Source organism: Notamacropus eugenii, chromosome 1, assembly GCF_028372415.1.
Source record: "Notamacropus eugenii isolate mMacEug1 chromosome 1, mMacEug1.pri_v2, whole genome shotgun sequence".
Classification (NCBI taxonomy): domain Eukaryota; kingdom Metazoa; phylum Chordata; class Mammalia; order Diprotodontia; family Macropodidae; genus Notamacropus; species Notamacropus eugenii.
Genome location: NC_092872.1, coordinates 618,837,368 through 618,860,285, shown reverse-complemented (window position 1 = coordinate 618,860,285; position 22,918 = coordinate 618,837,368).

Here is a 22,918-nt window from a genome sequence, read left to right as displayed (position 1 = left end):
CCATAACAATGTTCTGGTCACATAGCAAAGGGCTCAATAAATACTTGATTTTTTAATTAGAATACAGTAAAATGAGCAGCCTTTCTACATGATGGGGATAATAAGTACTTATACCCCCTATTTCACAGGGCAGTTGTGTCTGCAAATCATGAGTTGCTACATCAGTATTTACATTGGAAAGAGAAAAAGTGGAAAGAGTGGCTCTTGAGTCAGAGGATCTGGTTTTGAATTCCATCAGGGCTAGACTAGGTGGCCTCTGACATCCCTTTCAACTCAAGATCTATGATACATCCTCAAAAGTTATTTAACCTTTCTGAGTCTCAGTTTCCTCATCTGTAAAATTGAGGTGGTAACATTTGTACTTTATACTGTACAAGACTGTTGTGAGGGAAATGTGGTTTTATCCACTGAGCCACCTAGCTGCCCAGAGTATGAAGAAATAGATTCAAATCCCACCCCTACTCTTACTACCGGTGTGACCTTAAGTAAGTTGCTTAAATTCTCTGGCCTTGGTTTCCTCATCTGTAAAGTGAAAGCGTTGGACTAGGAAGCATCTAATCTCTTCCAGGACTGTATCTATGATGTTATAAGTTTAAAACCTCAGGTTCCCAGTTAAGGAAAAAAAAACTTCATGAAAGATTCTCTTTGTCAAGTGCAAATTAAATACCTTCCTTCCATTCTAGAACTTCCGTGTAACAGGAAAAGGACAGGGTGTTTTGTTTTTTTTAATTCATATATTATAGGGTTAAGAGGTCTATGGAAAGAGGAATAACTGGATTCAGAGGACCTATGTTCAAATCCTGCCTCTGGCTGTACTACCTATGTGGCTTTGAATAAGTCACTTAACCTTCTTAGGACTCAGTTTCTTATTTGTAAAATAGGATTGGACTGGATGGTCTCTTTAGATCTGTGATCCTATGATCTCTGTTCCTTAGCAGAACTTGATAAGTACTCAATTATATTTTCCCAATGAAAAAACTTCTTATAATTCTCTTTCCTTTCGTTGTTCAGTCGCAGGAGTTAAATGACATGCCTAGGGTCATACAGCTCGTAAGTGTCTGAGGTCAGATTTGAACTCTGGTCTCTCTGAGTCTGGGTCCATGTTCTAGACACTGTATCACCTAGCTGCCCCTTCCATCTTCTACCACTGCCTGAGTTAAAAACAAACACTTTTTAGTGGTCAAATACATTTTTAGTGGTCTACATGGAATGCAATGTGAGGTATTTCCCCAGGAGAGGTGGAATGACCACCTGCCAGGGAAGTTGTGGAGGGGGATTTCTATACTGGATGGGGAATTGGATGACCTTAAAGATCCTCTTCTAATTCTAACATGATAATTCCACAAATTAAGAAATTATACATGTTCCCCACATTTCAATGTGTTTTTCCCCTGAGGGATAAACTGTGAAATCCAGTCCAAATAAAAAGTCTTAATTACAACTGGCATACTTTGGAACCTCCAGCTGGAAACCATCTCTCCAAATGGAGCAGCCGCCCCTGTAGTGTGGGCAAGGAGAGAGTCAGCCTCTCCCAACCATCTCCTGTCCTGCTTTAATGAGGGCTTAAGTCTCAGAAGATCCACTTTCATGTTTCTCCGTATCTCTGTTGGCCAGCCAAGTCCAACCCCATTGTTTGTTCAGACCCAGTGATCTGCCTGGACAAGAATGTGGGGGACTAGCACAACGTGATTTTAACAAGTACAAAGTGGTCCTCAGGGCCCATGGCCTTATGAAATCCAATTTCAGGGAAACAAATAGAGATCTTGGATCTGGACAAGCTGTGGAAAAAGCAGAGTGGGGCTCGAAGAAGGAATTGATTAGGTTGGGCAGGATTCTTACATGGGGAGAATCAGAGAATCTGGGCTTTCTATTCAACAAGCATTTATTGAATTCTTACAATGAGCTCAGCACAGTTCTGGGGAGACAGACAAAAAAAGAAAAAGAAAAAGAAACAGTTCCTGGACTCAACAAGCTTATATTTTACATTTAATAATAATTATAAAGCACATAGTAAGCAATATATACTGTTATCATCATCATCATCATTATGTATTATTATCATTAGCATCATCATCATGGCAGCGAGGTGGTGCAGTGAACAGAGTGTCAGGCCTGGAAGGCAGGAAGATTCATCTTCCTGCATTCAAATCCAGTCTCAGACACTTCCTAGCTGTGTGACCCTGGGTAAGTCACTTAACTCTGCCTCAGTTTCCTCATCTGTCAAATGAACTGAAAAGGAAATGTCAAGCCACTCTAGCATCTTCACCAAGAAAACACCAGGTTGTGGTGGTTGTCCTTCGTTCTCCAAAAGGACCATGTCATCATGACACAGTTGACTTTGATTTGAGTGAGGGAGGGCTGTGCAAGGTCACCAGCCTCTCTTTCTCCTCCCGAGTTATCTGGATCCAGCAACAAGAAAACCCCAAATGGGGTCCACAGAGAGTCAGACATGGCAGAAAAAGGATGCAACAAGTGTTTAATAAATGCTTCTTCACCCAATAAGTATAACCACTTTTTTTTCTAGTAACTTGGCAAAGAAAGGGAGAAAAGATTTCAAATGATTGCTTGACAGGATAGCAGAGTCAAGTGAAAGGTTTTAGAGGTGTTTCTTTTGAAAGGATGGAGGAGATCTAAGAATGTTTGGAGATAGTGGGAAAAGGGCCAGCAGATAAAGAGAGATCAAAAATGATAAAGAGAGATATTTCACAGGAAGAAAGCATTCCAGGTATAGTGGACAGACAGACCTGTGAAAAGGGAAGATGAAGAGGGAGCTGGAACATATGGGAACGATAAGGAACAGGATGGCTGCAGTATCGAGTACATTATAAAAAGAGCAAGCTCCTGGAGGAAACAGGAAGTGATGCCATCAGGGAATAGATAGTTAAGTAAGATGCATTTATTAAGCACTTCTTGTGTACTAAGTGCCATAGAGACAAAGAAAGGCAGAGTCAGTCCCTGCCTCCAGGAGCTTACATCTTAACAGGGGAGACAATATGTAAACATCTATGTATGTGCCAAATAAATATGGTGTGAGTGAAAGGTCATTTCAGAGAGAAGGAAGGTGCTATCAGTGAGAGGGGTCAGGGCAGGCTTCTCTTGGGAGGCAGGATTTGAACTGAGCCTTGAAGGAAGTCAGGGGAGATGGGACGCAAGGGTGAGTCAGGATGGACAGCCAACCGTAAGTGGGGCCAGTGAGGCCAGATCAAAGACTACATGGAAAGGAGTAAAGTGTAAGACTGGAAAAGTATACTCCCTCTGATTACAAGTTGTGATGGACTTTGAATGACAGAAAATGTTATATTTGATCCTGGAGGTAAAAGGGAACCACTGAAGTTTGAGTATGGAGTATCGCTCTTTAGGGAAACCAGCTGAACAGATAATCTTTGAGAGTGGCTAAAGCTGAAAAATTCGTCTCTCTATGGCCCATTTGGTAACAAACTTCCTTCATCACAGGTAGAGATTTAGATCTAAATGCTACCACTTCCCACCTATGGGAAGTGGGGCAAGTCACCCTGGGTTCTGTTTCTCCACTAGTAAAATGAAGGAGATGAACTAGCTGACTCTTAAGTCCCTCCCAGCTCTAAATCTATGATTCTGGATGACCTTCCTAGTTTTAGAACAGCTGTCAGAGGTTATGTTGTCTGCTCCTTTGCCCCTAATCCAGAGGCACCTCTATACTTTGTTGCTGCTGAGTACTTTTTCAGTCATGTCCAACTTTTCGTGACCCTATTTGGGACATTCTTGCGAAAATACTGGAGTGGTCTGCCATTTTCTTCTCCATTTACAAGTAGAGAATGGAGGCAAACAGAGTTAGATGACCTTTGCCCAGGGTTACACAGGTAGTAAGTGTCTGAGGCTATATTTGAACTAAGGAAGATGAGTCTTTCTGGTTCCAACTTAGTACTCTATCCACTGCATCACCAAGTTGTACCACCCAGTCAAGCATCAAAATAAAATATCCAAGTTACAGGGGAGAAATTTACAGGCAATAGGCCTTCCAGAAGGAAAATAAGAGGGTTGATTCAGTTAAGATCAAAGACAATATGCAATAATGATAGGCAAGGACTGGATAAATACAGATTTACTCACCCAAAAGCAGGATCTAGAATCAGTGAGCCTCCCTTCCCCTTGAAAGTTAAAAGAAGTAGTTTCAGGATAACAAAAATGAAGTGGTATTTTACCCAATAGGTTGTAAACTTCTGGTGTTATTACCTAACTATAAGATGAAAATATAAATAGATTTAAGAAGGGTTTAGCTAATAATAATAATAATGCATTATTAAAGGAAACTAAGCTACTTGGGATGAATTCCTAGTCTTTTGAGCTTAACATTAGGGAAAACAACCCTGCCCGACCAAATCTTAATGACTCTATCAGAGACAGAATACTGAGCTGAAGAGACCCTGGATGGGTCTCACTCCTCAAAGGGACTTTTTAGGCATTTAGGATAAGGACATTTGGCAAAGTCTCCTGATACAGCCAAAATGTCAGATATGAACAGAAAATTGCCATCAGAGAAATGGATCATAAATTTCTTTGTATCCTTAAACTGGCACAAACCAAAAATGGAAGGGATGCATCATTCATAGCTTTAAAAGTGAACATCTACTTTGGCAGGGTCCTACCACCACTCGCTGCAAGGGTTCCTTTATCAACTGCCCTGCCTTCCTGACAGTGGTAGCAGGCTCCAACAAAACAGAAGGTGGAGAGGAAAGGAAGAAGGGGGTAGGGAGAGAAAAGGAAAAGTAGGAGCCTCCAGGACAAGATTTCTAGGCCAGTGACTCAATTTTCACCAGCCATAGGACTGTAATGAAAACATCAAGTTCCTTTTTCACACTGCTAAGTGACCGAGTTAGATTTCTATTAATTGTGCACAGGAAATTAAGAGCCAAGGACTTCCTGCTCTCCAATCCATCAGAGCAAACTCCATTACACCACACAAACAGACACACACATACACATAATTGCTTTGTCTTTCAACCACATTGAACTACTGGAGAATTTTAAATTCTAAATGTACCTTCTTCTGGATTGCTGAGTCTGTTCCCTCGTACTCCCTCTTTACATCCTCACCTATTGGACTCTTTTTCTACCTTCAAGACCCAGTTCAGGGGGCAACTAGGTGGCTCAGTGGATAGCTCACCAGCCCTGGAGTCAGGAGAACATGAGTTCAAATTCGGCTTATTAGTTGTATGACCCTGGGCAAGTCACTTAACTCTGGTTGCCTAAAAAACAAAAAAACAAGACCCAGTTCAGGAACCATCTTCTCCATGAAGCCTTCCCTGATCTCCCAAGATAATAACAGCTAGCATTTATATAGAATTTTAAGGTTGGGAAAGCACTTTACAAATATTACCTCATTAGATTTTCACAAATGAAAGTGATCCCTTTATCTAGACCTCATCTTCCCTTTCCTGTCTACCTCCCCCGCCCCCAGACACACACGCACCACATCACACTTCCATTGTATCTTACTTTTCTCCCTATCAAATTTCCCCCATAGAAGGAGACAAGCATTTATTAAGTGACTACTATGTGCCAGGAACCATGCTAAGTACTTTGTAATATTATCTCATTCGATCTTCACAACAGTCCTAAGGATCTATTATAATATATCCACTGAGCCACCTAGCTGCCCCCTGAACTGGTTCTTGAAGGTAGAAAAAGAGTCCAATAGGTGAGGATGTAAAGAGGAAGTATAAGGGGACAGACTCAACAATCCAGATCTATATATTCATTTTACTGTTAAAGAAACTGAGGCCAAAAGAGGTTAAATGAATTGCCCAGAATCACATAGTTATTAAATGCCTGAGACTTGATTGGAATTCAGGTCTTCCTGACTTCCTGATTCAGAGGCAGCTAGGTGATTCAGTGGGTACTGAAGTTTGGGGCTTGAAATCAGGAAGCCGCAGGTTCAAATATAGCCTCAGAAGCACATGAGCTATGTCACCCTAGGCAAGTCACTTAAACTCTGCTACTTAATTCACCAGAGAAGAAAATGGTAAACCATTCCAGTATCTTCCCTAAGAAAACCCCATGTCCAGGACTGGTGTGCTAGGGTCCATAGGTCAGCAAGAGACAGATACAAACTGACTCCAGGTCTAGTGCTCTATCCACTGTACCACCTAGCTACCTATTAGATTATAAGGTCCCTGAGGGTAGGAATTTATTAGATTACAAACTCCCAGATGGTAGAATCTTATACGATTGTTACTCATCTTTGTGAACTCAATGGCCTGGCAGAGACCCTTGCACACAGCCAGGGCTTTCTTTAAAAATACTGAACTGAATTGAAACCTTGTAAAGCAGATATATATTTTTTCCCAACGTGAACATGTGGAGTGTCTTCTTTGTCCTTTCTTTCATTTATTCATTCAGTCCTGTGTATTCTCAGTAGGTTCCTCACTGGGGTGCCTGGCTATTAATACATTCTACTTTATGCCAGGTCTGGTGGTGGTAGATCTCTCCCAGGCCCAAAGGAACCTCCTAACAAGAGTGGTGTGTACCTTGGGGCAAAGGCAGCCTTTGGATTTATGGGAGTTTTGACAGTGACTCACTCCCATGCTGCTGTTGTGGAGAAGGGGAGAAAATGATCTAGTATGAAAAAACCTGAATGTTACATAATTTGCATTTCATTTGCATCGATAAGTTATGCATGCTAGGAAATTTCTCTCACTCTAAGTAAAAACAGAGGAAAATCTGTCTCTTTTCCTGTTCCCTGTCTCTCCCCCTCTCTTTCTCTTTCAGTCCCTCTCACTAGCTCCTAAATTGTATTACTTTTTAATCTAGACCTATGGTTTCAACAATGGGAATTTCCAGTATGGAAACTCTTTTGTGGACCCAGGTCAACCTCTTCTCTGTAATTTATAGTCTTAAAGAACGAACGAAGGCAGTCAGAAGTTAAATGACTCCCTTGACCATGGTCACATAGCTAATAGATATCAGAGGCAAGACTTGAATGTGGATCTTGACTATAAAACTGGACTTCTATCTGATAGAACCTTCTAACCTATATTGCCTCTATTTTCTTTCTTTTTGTGGAGGCAAACAGGGTTAAGTGACTTGCCCAGGTTCAAACACCTAGTAAGTGTCTGAAGTTAGATTTGAACCCAGGCCCTCCTGACTTCAGGGCTGGTGCTCTATCCCCTGTGCCACCTAGCTGCCCCTGCTTCTTAAAACATACCAGAATAACTGTATTATGTTCCATTTTGTGCAGAGTAAATACTGGGCGTGGGAGGTGGGAACATTTATTAAACAGTCACTCTGTGCCAAATGAACTGGGATGATAGAGGATATAAATGTACAAGTAAGACCTCAAGAAGCTGATATTCTGGTGGGAGGAGATAACACATATAAAAGAAAGGTAGCAAGAGAAGCATTTTTTATTTTGGGAAGGATAATGAATGAAGCCATCAGGTAGTCAATTAACACTCTTTTTAGAAAAGCGGGAGGTAGAAGGGGGAATGATCATGGCCCCAGGGAAATGGTTCCAAAGCTGAGTGTGTTAAGTCACTGCTGCCATATTGACTGGTCTGCTCTCAAGAGGCCCCAGGGTCTAGAAGAAGCAGCAGCAGGGTGGATATTAAGAAAATTTTTGGATGGGATTCAAAGCATACTGGTCCATATTTATGCCAATCTGTGCATATTTTTCCTATAATGGGGGTACCAAGAGATCCTACCTTTCCTTCCCCAGACCTTTCTCCCCACCTGATTTCATTTCCAGTGTTTTCTCTGAGTAAAATCAAGTTGTACTTCAGTTCTCAAAGAATCTTAGTGCAGTGAGAGGTCTTAAAGATCATCTATTCCTCATTTTACACATGAATAAACCAGAGCCTAGAGAGAAGCTCTGAGAAATAGGTGGTGACAGCCATGCTCACTACACCATGCAGATTTCTTATCGTTTTGTAAAAGAGTAAAACTCAGTAGAAATCCCTTAAGTGAAACCTTGCTTAGAAAACCAAATTCTTTGCTGTTCCCCATAGTCAGTTTGTGATGGCATTCATGCTGTCATAGGGGGTTTGTGATGTCTGGCAGGGCTATTGGTGAGACCAAGGTCAACTGAGGTCCTGGCCAGGTTGAAAGCAAGACTATGTCATCTGCGTCAGCCAGAGCCTCTCTTCTGAAGGATACCAGCTCTGAGGCCTTGCAGAGTTTGGCACCCCTCCCAGTTACATGGGCCAAGGGCAAATCGCTTCTTAATTACTGCTTACAGTGCAAATTTTTGCTTTTGTCTGAGCAAAGGCCAAACTCCCAAAAACACATTAAGCTTCTCATCAGACAGCAGTTAATTGATCCTGAGAATCAACTTTGATTCATGGATTCTATCTAACCTGGGCTGCAATTTCCGATGCTAATAAGGAAGGTCCTTAGCTCAGGAAGGTAGGGTAAAGTCCCACACTCTTGTTATCTAGTTGGTGGTTGAAGACCTGGAGGAGATCTTAAACATGGATTAGGTGATACAGTGGGTAAGAGTACTGGGCCCATAGTCAGGATGGCAAATATTCAAATCCCAGCTCAGATATTTACCTGATTATTGTTTACTGATTACCTAGCTGTACAACTCTAGGTAGGTCACTTAACCTCAGTCTGCCTCACTTTCCCTAACTGGGGGTAATAATGGCATTTATCTCCCAGCATTGTTGTCAGAATCACATGAGATAATATTTCTAAACTGCCTAGCACATAGTAGGCACTTAATACATGTTTATTCCCTTCCATCTGGTAATAATAATAATAGCTAGCATTTACATAGGGCTTTAAGGTTTGCAAAGCACTTTACAAATATTATTCCATTTGATCCTCACAACAACCCTAGGAGGAAGTTGCTGGAGAAAGAACCAGCAAAGGAGACGGAGAAGGAGTGGTCACATAGGTGGGAGGCACTGTCACAATAACCTAAAAAATATCAAGGAAATAATATCAAATAATATCAAAGACTGTAGAGAGGTCGAGAAGAATGAGGACTGAGAAGAATTCCTTAGATGTGGTGATCAAGATGTCATTGGTAACTTTATTTTGTGTCACAGATCCCTTTGGCAGGTAGTCTAGTGAATCCTATGGACCCTTTCTCACGATTGTCTTTTTAAATACATAAAATAAAACACATAGAATTACAGACAAAACCAATTCTTTTGAAACACAGTTGTCAAATTTTTTTTTAAAAGCCCTGGACCCCAGGTCAAGAACTTTTGAGCTAAATATGCTGAGGTTCTTTTTAGTCTAAATCCAACGATCCTGTGAAATGGGATGATTTATGTAATGGGATTTCCAGCCCTAACACCTATAGAAATTATTGTAAATGGTCCCTAGCTAAATACAACAATTCTACACAGAAAAGGAGAAGCCATCAGGTCATTAACATTCCTTACTCTTATCTCCCACTTCAATTCTATATATCAAAGTAGTAAAGAGTAAGGTACTGAAGAAATGGGGGCCAAGACTCAATTTTTGAGGGGCATTGAAGGCAATGGAAGAGAAAGAGGAGAAGACGCAAATAGTAACAGTTCACATTTTGTTAATCACTTTCATGCATTATCTCATTTGATTCTGTTTCAAACTTGTGACAGATGTATCATGTTAACATTCCCATTTAATAGATGAGGAAACTGAAGGTGGGGCAAATTCCTTTACTTCATGCCCATGCTTTTCTGGGTCCAGAAGTCATGTTTTAAATTCTGCCTCAGAAACTCGCTGACCCTGGGCAAGTCACCAACCTCAGTTTCTATATCTATAAAATGAGGATAATAATAACATCTACCTCACAAGGCTGCTGTGAGAATTGAATGAAAATGCTCCATAATGCGGTTATCCCTTCCACATCTTGGGGCTTGGGCATGCAGCTCCCTTGCAATTTGGAAAATCCACGTAAAATTTTTTGACTCTCCCTTCATACCAGAGAAGAAGCCTGAATTTTTTTCTTTTTCTTTTATGGGATGTTTATAGTACCTTACTGAAAAATATGGGTTAAGTATTTGGTCATAAGCTATATGTAGGTTAATATTAAGTAAAAATACTGTACATACATTTTATACATTTCCGAGTCTTTAAACTTTTTCTGTGTCATCTGCTGGTCTTTGTGTTTCATCTGTGGCTTCTGTAAAACTTTCTCAAAATTCTCATTTAATTTTGAAACCATGATGGAGAAAGTTACAGTGTGGATGGCATGACTGTATTAGCTTATATTTTTATTAGGGGCTCAGTGATCTTACTATATATACTATACTTCTCGTGAAGAGTGCCAAAACTTGAGGGCTAGTGATGAAAAGCAGACCTTGCTGGGGAGGCCAGGTCCAATGATGACCTTGTGTAGCCAGAAGCTAGCATATGGTAATAACTCAGACTCCTGCTTTGAGGGTCTGTAAGGTGTTGACATCTCATATGAACCTTACAAAACTCATGAGGAAGGTACGACAGGTACAATTGCTGCCATTTCACTGATGAGCAAGCAGATAAGATTCAGAGCTGGTAAGGATTTGCTCATTGTCAAATGTCATGCTAAGTGTTAGGGAAAGGACTTGAACCAGATCTTTCTGATTCCAAATCCAAATACCCAGTGCTCTGTGCTTATCTGTGGAAGAAAATGCTGAAAGAGAAACTAGGGAAGGCAGAGAAACAGAACCAGCAGACAGAAGGTCTGTGAAGTCTTAAATCAAAAAATAAGACTGACATGCATTCAATTTGCTGAACTCCAAACCAAGTCTGTGTATTAAATTTTTTTTAACTGAGTCATAAATCATTCCCACTGTGAGAGTATTTTATGTCTCTCTTTGAAAACCTTATGTCGTGGGTTGTTTTGTTTGTTTTTATTTTGTTTTGTTTTTACAAGGAAAGCCTTTTAAAGTGACAGTAAACATCATGATGCCAAAGACCAGATGACCTCTACAGTCTCTTCATATTCTGAGTTTCTAAAACTCTATTACTCTGAGGCAAAGGGTCACAAGGCTTGGAGGACTGGTGACTAACAGTGTGATGGAACAGCTAAAAGCACTAATGAGAGCTTAGTTCATATCAACAGAAGCTGTGACCAGCACAAGGGAGATGAGAGTCCCACTGTATGAACTCTGACCTGGTCCAGTCACATCTGCATTACTGTCTTCAGTTTTGGCCACATCTTATTAAGGCTCCTGACAAACTGGAGCATGGCCAGACAAGGACAGTCAGAATGGCAAGGGTACTAGAAACCAGACCACATGAGGAAATGATTGAAAGAACTGGGGAGATTTGCCTAGAGGGCAGAATCAGGGCAGGGGAAGGAGTCAGAATAGCTGCCTTCAAATATGTGTAGAGTATTACTATGGAAGAAGGAAAGGCTGATTCTGATTGGGCGTAGAAGGTGAATATGGACCAACTGGCAGGTTAGGAAAGACAGATTTCAGTACTGAGAGCCAAAAATAAATAATAAAATAAAAATAAATTAAAGTAAATTAAAATACTTGTAGATTAGAATTGACCAACAATGCAACAGGCTGCCTCACGAGGTAGTGAGGTCTCCATCAATGGTGGTGTTCAAATAGAAGTTAGAACCATCTGGGAGGTTGCAGAGGGAATTCCAGCTTCCCTTTCAGACTTCATCTCATTTGATCTTCATTCCTTGTGACTCAGGTACTGTGTTATTGTTTCCATTATATGGATTGGTAAAATAAGAGTTAGAAGAGTGAAGAGACTTCAGTTTGCAAGTCGTCTGACTAAAGGTTGGCCTAGATGACATATACAGTCCCTTCCCACTGTTGGATCTAATCATTCTACGAGTCTCAATTTTTAAAATTTTGCTTCGCAAATACAAAAATGTGGTATTTCCTCCAATAATAGAGATCTCAAGCTATGTGTACCTTCCAATGTAGCCCTTGTCTATGTGCTCCCATGAGCCTTACACATAAGGTCTACTCAGTAGCCTGGAGACCTTGCTTGTTTTCTCTTGAAGTCTTGGGGAAACCAATGGAGTCCATGAGCATCCTATCCAATAGCCCTTACTCTCACCCTCTAAACAGTGCCTCTTCTTTTTAACTTCTGTATTCTAACATAATGTTTTACACCATTTCTTCTTCCATAGTTTCTTGCTTATTATATGTTGTAACCTGTTCACATGTACCATGTACCTCTCCTGTGCCTTTCAGGTAATCCCACTTTTTAATTATTTCTAGTTTAGAGTATGTTCCATGACATATAGTCACACAAAAACATCGGGAGAATGTTGGTATTAAAAGAAAATGGGCTTTGTTTCAGAAGAAAGCCTGAAGTTGTTAAATGTTGTATACAACAATCTTGACATTTATTCATTTTGCTCCATTAAAAGAAAATCTAATGAGGCAATCTGAACTGGAACCAAAACATTCCCTTTCTAACATCAAGGCGAAGCAAAGGATGGAATGAGGAAGACCTGAATCCAAAGTCTGTCTTAGATAATTACTATTTGTGTGACCCTTAGGCTCTGCTTGCCTCATCTGTAAAACATGGGACAAAACTGGCACCTGCCTCCCAGGGTTGTTGAGAAAGAAGGAAGGAAACAAACATTTATTATGGACCCACTATCTGCCAGTGATTTACAAATATTATTTTATGTGGCCTAGGAGATAGGTGCTATTATTGTTCCCATTTTATAGCTGAGGAAACGGAGGCAGACATAGGCTAAGTGATTTGTCCAAGGCCACTCACACATGAAGTAGGTATCAGAGGCTAGATGTGAACCTGGATCTTCCTGACAGTGCTCTATCTGCCACAATACCTAGCTGCCCCTAGAGGAATCAAAATAAAGATCAAATGAGATGAAAAATGTAAAGTGCTTTGTAAATTTTAAACCACTGTAGAAATACTAGCTCTTATTATTAATACTGAACCTGAAAAAAATCTTTCGAAACCACAAAAAATTCTCAAAACGCAGGACTAAGTTTGAGTCTAGTCTCCACTTCAAAAATACTCATGCAATGATTGTACTCTTAAAAAGAGACAACTTGTTATACACAGTACAGCCACAATGCATGAGGACTGTTTCTGATAGACTCAGCCCTTTCCACCAATGCAAGGACCTAAAACATTCCCAAAGGGCTCTTGATGTAAAATACCATCCACATCCAGAGAAAGAACTATAGAATCAGAATGTGGAATGAAGCAGACTAGTTTCTCTTTTGTTATGTTTTATTTTTTTCTCATGGTTCCTCCTATTCATTTTAATTCCTCTATGCAACATGACTAATGTGAAAATGCATTTAATAAGAATGTATGTGTAGAACCCATATAAGATTACATGTCATCTTGGGGAGGGAGGAAGGAGAGAGGGGAAAGAAATTTAAAACATTTGGAAGTGATTGTTGAAAACTGAAATAAATTAACTAATTAAAAATGAATAACCATAAAAAAAGAGACAACATGGTTCAGGGAGAAGAGTGCTAGATTTAGAGTCAACCTCTTCTGGATTCATGCTGACCTGTCAATGCCATTCCTAAAAAAACATGGCACCCAGACCAAAACACAATTTACCCGGTGTTGTTATATTGTTTTTAAAGCTTGTATGTGGTGAAAAGAGCCTCATACTTGGAGTCAGAGGACTTCTATTGAAATCTTGGCTTTTCACTTTACTCTCCAAGGTCCTGATCTAGAAAACAAGGAGACTTAATTGTCTGACCTTTCTAGCTATTATAAATCCAAAAGCCTACACTAACAGTTGCCCTACCTTTCTCTGGCTAGGTTCTCAACCAACGGATACAAAAGATTCCATAGACGATGCACTTCCTGGAACACACTGCTTCCTCAACTCAGCCTCTCTGCCATCCCTAATTTTATTCAAAACACAGTTCAGGCGTCATCTGGTTCCAATCTCCTCTTGAGTACCTGTGGTTCTCCCTCCCACTTAAAGCTGTATTATATTAGGATCTAGTTCTATGGCTGGATGGGATCTCCCAGGCTATCTGGTCTAGCTGGTCCTTGTTTTATAGATGAGAAAGCTAAGTGACTCATCCAAAGTCACACATGTTATGAGTGTCAGAGGCAGAATTCAAACCCAGGTCTTCTGTTGCTAGAACCACGGTTCTTTGTTCACTGTTACTTTGTACATATATTTTATTTTCTCACTTCTGTACCTATTATCTCCCACCATCTTCTCCCCACTCCCCTAGTAAAATACAAGCTTCTTGAGAGTAAGGATTTTTTCATTTCTGTCTCTTTTCCCCTAGTACTCAGCATAGTGCCCTGCTTGGTAGGAGACCCTTAATAAATGACGGTTGAATTGCATTTCATTGTGTTATGTTGTATTGTACTGCCTTGAATTGAGTTGAATTGAATTGAATATCATGCTGAAGTTTCTTGATTCTCAATAAAAACCTGGGGTGCTCCTCAGAAGACTTTTCTCAGATGGGAAGGACATCCCCTTGTTCAGAATTCGCTCCAGGATGCAGGCAGGCTTCTGCTGCCTGAACTCTGGCTTCATGTTTGATATTAGTACTTAGAGATCAATACCAGGGCTGCAAAGTTCACAGTGAGAAATCAATGAAGTTCTGATCAATATTAATAGCACAGCATGAACATCTGCTTATTAAGCTCCCTATTGCTTAAAAAAAAATTCTTAACACCTGCACCAGGCACCACTGCAGTGGTCCAGGAAGAATTAGTACCCAGTGGAGTGAGGAGTAAGAGGAGTTGAGAAAAGGTCAGTCAGTTAATCAGTCAACAAGCATTTATTAAACATCTACTGTGTACCAGGCACCATACTAAGCACTGGGGTTACAAAGAAAGGCAAAAGACAATCCCTGCTCTCAAGGAGCTCACAATCTAATGAACCAGTCTTACCCACAGGCAGAGTGGGTGACTACCCAAAATACGATTTAGGGAGAAGGCAGAGAAAGGTCCTTCCTCCTAAAACCTCCCCTATGGACTTGTCATACTGTCCAGAATTCCTAGATTAGACTCACTTCTTTGACTGGGCATTGAAGGACATTATAAAAATGCAAATATGCTATTTGGAAAAGGTCATTTTATGCCTTTCAATGCAATGGGCATCTTAGTCCAGATTGATGCTGTGGAGTAGAAAGAAAATCAGCCTTGGTGTAAGAAACTAAGGTTCAAATCTCCACACTTATATTTAGTAGCTGGGTGACACCAAGCATGTCAATCAGCTCCTAGCCTCCATTCCATCCTCATCTGAAAAATGGGGATAATAGGGTTTGCGTTACCTCATGGGGCTGTTGTGAGGAAAGCCCTAACTGCATAAGTTTGGACCATTCACCAAATTTCTCTTAGCCTCAATTTTCTTACCTAAAAAACAGGGAAAATTTTCTTCCTGCCTTATAGAGTTGTTCTAAGGATCAAAGAGGGCAGTTGAGTGGAACAGTAGATAGAGTACCAGGCGTAGAGTCAGAAAGACCTGAGTTCAAATCTAGTCTCAGACATTTACTAGCTGCATGACCCTGAGCAAGTCACTTAACCCTGATTGCCTCAGTTTCATCATCTATAAAATGAATTGGAGAAGAAACTGGCAAACCACTCTAGTATCTTTGCCAAAGTGTTGGACATGACTGAAATGACAATAAGGATCAAATAATAAAGTGTTGGGATTGGAAGCTCAGTTCCGTGTGGACAGTCTCGGGCGGGTAAAGGTGGGAGCTTCTAAATCTTAGAGCTCTCACGAGACCCCCCCAGGAAACGGCAGGGGATCGAGGTGAACCGAGCTATCTCGAGTAATTCCGCCTCTTCCCGTGAGAAACGTGATGGGAGAGAGATCTCCCCGCCCTCGAGATTGTCCCGGATCTGGGCACACCTAGTTACCTAACAGCACGGTATTCAGATGCAAACTATGCGGCTGAAGGTTAAGTAGGATTGAGGAAGCCTGAAAGCTCTCTTAGCACGTGAGGAGCCAAGAGGACAGTAGGCTCCGCTTTCTTCTTTCCTCTCTCCCCTCCCCCTCTCTCCCCGCTTATACTTCTACTTCCAATCCCTTAAGATCTTAGCCTCTTTAGGAAATCTCCCCCTCTTCCTCCTAAGGAAGACCCCCTGCACTTGTAACCTAGACCCTGAAATAAAGCTCAACCCTTGTTCGACTCTGGAACGTCCTTTCTCTCATATGAGCATCCGGTTTTGACCAACCGAAGACCTCGGAGGTGAGGTAAGAAGACTCGGGTAGCCCACACAGGCCTCTAGGCCTGGCAATAAAGTGCTTTGAAAGACATAAAATGTTTGATGGATGTGAGGAATCGCTGTGGTTACTACTTCACCTCAAAGACTGGGCATGTTCAATTTCACTTAACATTTATTAAGTTACTATTATGTATGAGGCTGTGAGTGTGCTAGGCATTGTGCCTGCCTTCAGTGAGCTTATATTCTACCCACATAGAGTATAGCATAGACCAAAGTTTGAGTTCCTTACTCCCTCATGACTCATCTCTCTGACCTGTAGTTTCCTCACCCATAAAAGAAGTGAGGGGTCTGCTGAAGATGATTTCTCACGTACTTCCACCTCCATGATTCTGTGGGCACCTGAGAGTGAAGTTCACTCAAAGAACAGAGATGATGACAAAAGGTGAATGAAGGACCCCTTTGTGGCCAGTCACAGGTTGTGGCCATTATTGGTGCTGGACAGATGACTTGATCTGAAAACATAAGAAATTCTTGAAGGGCAGGAGTTGGAATCAGGCTAGGTCAGGCTCCTGGAACAGAGAGGTCACACCAAGTCTGCATAAGCCATGGGCCACAATGCTATTGGGGTGATTAGCAATCAGAGAGCACAGTATCCAGCAGAGTCTGGATGAGCCATCAGAAATCAGGTGACCAAGAGACAGGAAGAAGGAGCAGGAGAGAAAGAAATGGAGAACAAACACCTCAAGAACAAGATGAGTTTGAGGGGCAGCTAGGTGGTGCAGTGAATAGAGCACCAGCCCTGGAGTCAGGAGGACCTGAGTTCCAATTTGGCCTCAGACACTAGCTGTGTGACCTTGGGCAAGTCACTTAAAACCCAACTGCCTCCCTTCTCCCCTCAAAAAAAAAAATGAGCTTGATAACTGAGGCAGTCTTATATCTCAACCCTGGAGACTTTTATATTGCACCCTACTTGAGGCAGAACCAGTCCCTGCTGGGGAACACTCAGAAGGCCTCCAGAGGTAGATGAATGCAAATCTCTGGTTGGGGCAAAGAGCCAGATGTAATGAATATAACAAGCTTCCCTTGCATTCCCCAAACCATGCCCTTACTTGGCCACTTTACCTACATCTGGCCCTGATTTAAATGGGTCTTTCTTTAGTATGGTGATAAATTCCCCCGGGCAGAAGATGGGAGCAGAGGATAAAACACCTTCCTCTTTTGGGTGTCTTTTTTCCTGATTCTCAGACTCTTGTTTGGTTAAAAATGGGAAGATTAGCCAAAAATGACCAGAGGCTTTCAATAGCAAAGGCTCATAGTATTATTGAAGAGAGTGCAACCTGGAGGCAGGGACCAGCTTTGAGTACTGACTCTAATACTTAGTAGCTTTGTCACTTTGATTTCTCTCTGATTCTCAGTTGTCCCATCTGTAAAATGGAGATAATAATATTTGCATTCCCTGTTTCACAGTTTGGGGTTGAAGACAGCACTTTGTAAACCAAAGAGAGGCCATGGAAATGGGGGCTATGGTTATTCTACAGAATTCCTGAGGGAACACTCCCTGCTGTTTGACATCCTGGACAATACACAGCAGTTCATGGACAGTCAATACCTGGATGGAGGATGGTGATCGAAGAAAATCTGTAAAAATGTTCATGGAATTCAGCTCCTGGTTCAATCAAGAGGAAGACATTAAAGGTTTTCTTCAGATACTTTTCTTCTGCTGCAAATTCTGTGAAACTTTCACATTGCTTACCTTCCCAGACTGGAAATTTGGGGGAAATTTTTGTGAAGTCCAATGACTCATTTCAAGGAATTTCCTTCTTCCCAGACTATCAGAAGTCGTGTTCTTGCTTCATTGCCAAAGAAGATGATGCCATCAGAGAAATAATGACATGACTTGCACTTGACTTTGTTTTGAGTGAGGGAGGGCTGTGCAGGTCACCAGCCTCACTTCTCCTCCAGAGCCATCTGAATCCAGTGACCAGATATTCATCAGGATGACTGGAGATGGCCCAGGATGCACTGGGAGACCTTGGCCCCTTTAGACCAAGGTTTATGCAGGTACTCACTTAGGGTGAGGTAATGCCCATTCATTGAGTAGACCTATTGATGAAGTAGCCACATTTGCCTCATTAGAAGTAGCAAAGGAAAGGAAGAAGAATGATGACTATGAAAATGAAAGACACCTCAGTATCATCTGGGGCCACATCAACAAAAAAACATTGAAACCTGGATTCAGTACACTTTTCATTTTTTTGACTTATCTAATGTGTTAACGATCCCTCCCAGCATTGTATCATAGACAAATTAGACAAATATGCCAGGTAGACCTCTTTCTAAGTCATTGATGAAAATATTAAATAGTACAAAACCATAGGAACACAGAATGTGGAACCTGAAGGAACCTTAGAGATCAAGTCCTACCCAAATGCTTCAAATCAGTTTCATTGGATGAGGTGATCTGTAATTTACAACTGCCAAGGAAAACAAGTATTCTACAATTCTCTTAGCTACGTGAACTTTCCCTCTCTGGGCCTCAATTTCTGCATAGGAAAATGAGAGGGCTGGTTTTAATGACTAGTAGGCAGCTAGGTGATACAGTGGATGGAGTTCTGAGTCTGGAGTCAGGAAGTGTTGAGTTCAAATTTGACCTCAGACATTTATTAACTGTGTGACCTTTGACAAGTCACTTTAAAAGTCTGTTTGCCTCAGTTTTCCCAAATGCAAAATAGGAATGATCACAGCACCTATCTCCCAGGGTTGTTAGAGAATCAAATGAGATAATATTTGTATAATGGTAGCAGGTTAATAAATGCCCATTCCCTTACCTCTCCCTCTGGTTCTAAAACAGAAAGGACTATATAATTCTAAGTAAAATTGTTCCAATGTTTAACTAATCTGTCAGAGTGCTTTTCTCGGCACTTAGCCTAGACTTCAGCACATGCAATTTAAATCTAGTCTTCTTTCCTTTTCCTTTGAATACTTGTGTGTAACACTTTAAGCAAATTTAGTTTGCAAAGCAGATAAATTGATGAATGGAGAAAGGAGGAGAGTCATGTTACCTATGGATTTTTTTTGTTTGTTTTACACAATTCCTTAGGAATTTCTTAAAAGGACAGGGTCTCATCAAGCATTTTGAAATTTGAAATTTAAAAATGTCTTATACTCAGGCTTGTTTTTCTTTTTGTCAGTTCAGAAGAAAGCAAAAATCCCATCTTTCCTGGCTTGAAGTTTCTCATACCAAGATGCCAAGGAGACCAGTGCTCTCTAGAAAAAGATTTACCCAGCAGAACCTCTCTAGCAGCTTTTGCTTATGCTGTTCTCTCTCCAGCACAACACACAAATAAACTTTGGGGATTATTGTAACACAAGACAAAATAGCCAAGTGAGACAGGATCAATGTGCAAAGCATATTGGTCTTTGCCTGCGTTTTGTATTAGAACATTTGGTGCGACAGCATGGTGTAGGAGGAAGCACCCAGCTTTTAGAAATCTAAGACTTGAGTTCCATCAATCTCTTTGGCATTAGCTGGGTGAACCAATGGTGAGTCCTCCACCTCTCTGAGTCTCAGTTTTCTCATCTACTACCTGCCTCACAGAGTTATACTTCTCACAGTAAAGGCATCAGTGTCAGTGAAGAACACTGGATCTGGAGGCAGGAGGCCCATGTTTGAGTCCTGGTTCTCACACTTCTTAACTATGTGACTTTGGTCTAGCTGATCTTCAGTTGCCCCATCTGTAAAATGGAGATAACAAAATTTGCATTCCCTATTTCATGGTTCTGGGTTGAAGAAAGAGCTTTATAAACAAAAAAGAAGTCATGGAACTGGGAGCTCTGGTTATTCTACAAAGCTCCCCAGGGAAATGCTTCTCTTTTCAGCAAGACCAACAATCTTCCTGCTATCTGACATTCTGGACAATGCTCAGGAGTCTTCCTGACTCCGGCCCCAGTGTGCTAACTGCTGTGCCACCTGGCTGCCCCTGTGATGGAATACTATAAGAAATGGCGAGCAGGATGGTTTCAGAAAAAAACTGGAAGCATTTACATGAACTGATACAAAGTTGGAATGAGCAGAACCAGGAGAACTTTGTACACATTAACAGCAATGCTACATGATGATCAATCATGAATGACTTAGCTATTCACAGCAATACAATGATCCAAGACCATTCTGAAGGACTTATGATGAAAAGCACTATTCACCTCCAAAGAAAGAACTGAAGGAGTCTGAATGCAGATTGAAGCATACTTTTAAAAAACTTTCCTTATTATTCTTGAGTCTTTTTTTGTTTGTGTTTTTTCTTTTGCAACATGGCAAATGTGGAAATATGTTTTGCAGTAACATATGTATAATCTATGTCAAACTGCTTATCTTCTCAAGGAGAAGGGAAGGGAGGGAAGGAGAGAAATTAAAGCTCAAAATTTTTAAAAACAAATGTTAAGAATTGTTGTTACATGTAGTTGAAAAAAAATTTTTTTAATAGAAGATGTTGTTTAAAACTGCAGTGTCCTTTGGGCCACCCTATATAATCTATTTTCTCCAGGTGTTCATAACTTTTAAGAAACAAATTTCATTTTATTTCAAAAGCATTGTGTGTGTGTGTGTGGGGGGGGGGGTTATCCTTCATTGCCGAAGAAGACCATGCCACCACAGAAATGATGACATGACTTGCACTTAACTTTGTTTTGAGTAAGGGAGGGCTGTGCAGGTCACCAGCCTCACTTCTCCTCCAGAGCCATTTGAATCCAGTGACCAGATATTCATCAGGATGACTGGAGATGACCCAGAATGAGGCATTTGGGGTTAAGTGACTTGCTCAAGGTCACACAGCTAGTGAGTGTCAAGTGTCAGGTTAGAGGATTCTATTCCATTCCCTTCTTCAATTCCTCTTCCCAGCCCTACCCCAATTTCAGTAATGCCCATATGTTCAGAACACTATATAATCATGAAAATACAAGGTCAGAGCTGTCCAACACTACAAACCAAATGTTGTCATGGGGTTGGTCACTTCTTGTTCTTTGTTATGAGGGAGGTTTTTATAGGGGAGGGGACTGTTTGCTCCATAAAGGCAAGCAAAATTGGATCTTTTTGCTGTTTTTGTTTTAGTGTAATCAAGTGCCTCTGACTGAATCTTGACTTGATCAATCAAGAGTCTTCACTAGTAGTAAAGTACAGAAACAAGAGTTTCTTTAAACTAGAAACAGTGTATGTATTTGTATTGTCAATGTGATTAAAGATCTTCCCCACCTATGAATGGGCCTTCCCATTAAGGGGAGTTTAATTAGGGAAGATTTGTAGGAACATCCATACCTTTTGTTAATGAAGCTCTGGTTCTCAAGTGTTGGGATGCCCTCTGGCTCTAAAAAAGGTATAGATACTCCGAGTTGAGGTTTTATTTTGGGGATTACTGGATGACTCTGTGAAGCTGCTAAGGGGAGGCAGGGCACTTGGAAAATCCAGATGTCAGTGCTTCCCTCTCTGGTAACTATGGTCAGACAGTTGGACCTGTCTGTTGATGGTCAGGCAGAGGAAGCCATGTCTGTTAATCTTTGATTTCTCTGTATTTTCTTTGAAGTTCAGGGTGCTGACTCCCCTGAACTAGGTGAATAATATATGTACTTGGTTAAAAGAATGATACATGTGCTTGATTAGAGGGATTGTTAACTCTTCAAATGTTGCCTTTCTTTTTATGAATGCAGATCTTAGAACCTGTGATAGCAGGCTCCCCTGCGTATGTTGGGGTACTTACTGTTACAAAAGGTATAATGCTAATAAGATTAGCCCCACTTGCTAATGGGCTTGCCATTAAAGGGAGTTTGATTAGGGGAGATTTGTAGGAAAGCTCACACCTTTTGGTAATAAGGTACTGGTTTTCAAGGGTTATGATGCCCTCTGATTCTGAAAAATGTATAAATACTCTGAGGTGAGGTTTTACTTTGGGGCTTCATTGGAAGTATTTGGCCACAGGAGACTCTGAGCAGCTGCTAAGGAGCATGCCCCCCAACTTTGAAAACCCAGGTGTTGGTGCTTCTCTCTCTGGTAAGTACGTATATATGGTCAGACAGTTGCATCTGTCTGTTAATCTGCCATGTATATATTGCTTATGGTCAGGCAACTGGAAGCCCTGTCTATTGATCTTCATTTCTCTGTATTTTCCCTGAAGTTCAGGGTGATGACTTTCCCCCCTGAACTAAGTGAATGATATATATATATGCTTGATACAAAAGCCCTGAAACACTTTTATACACAATTATTATGACTGTTATAATAGACAGACAGCTAGGTAGCATAGTGGATAGAGCACTGGGCTTGGAGTCTGGAAGATTCATCTTTTTGAGTACAAATCTGGCCTCAGACATTTACTAGCTGTTTGACCCTGGGCAAATCACTTAACCTTGTTTGCCTCAGTTTCATCATCTGTCAAATGAGCTGCTGAAGGAAATGGCGAACCACTGCAGTATCTTTTCCAAGAAAACCTCAAATGGGGCCACAAAGAGTCAGACACAACTGAAATAACTGAACAGCAATAAACAGCAACTAATAGACCAGCAGTTCTTAACCCCTTTGGTAGTTTGGGGAAGTCTGTGGACCCTTTCACAGAATATGTTTTAAAAACGATTGAAGGAAATGCTGTTTTCATTAAATGAAAATAAAATATCATTTTCCCCATTCAATTTCTACATCTTAGTATTATTATGAAAATAGTTTTGACATACAGGACCCACTGAAAGGGTCTCAGGAACTGCCAGGGTTTAGCAAGCTGATGCAGTGGATAAATAACTGATTGGATCTCAGGAAGATCTGAGTCCAAATAACATCTCAGACATGTACTAACTGTGTGACCTTGGGCAAGTC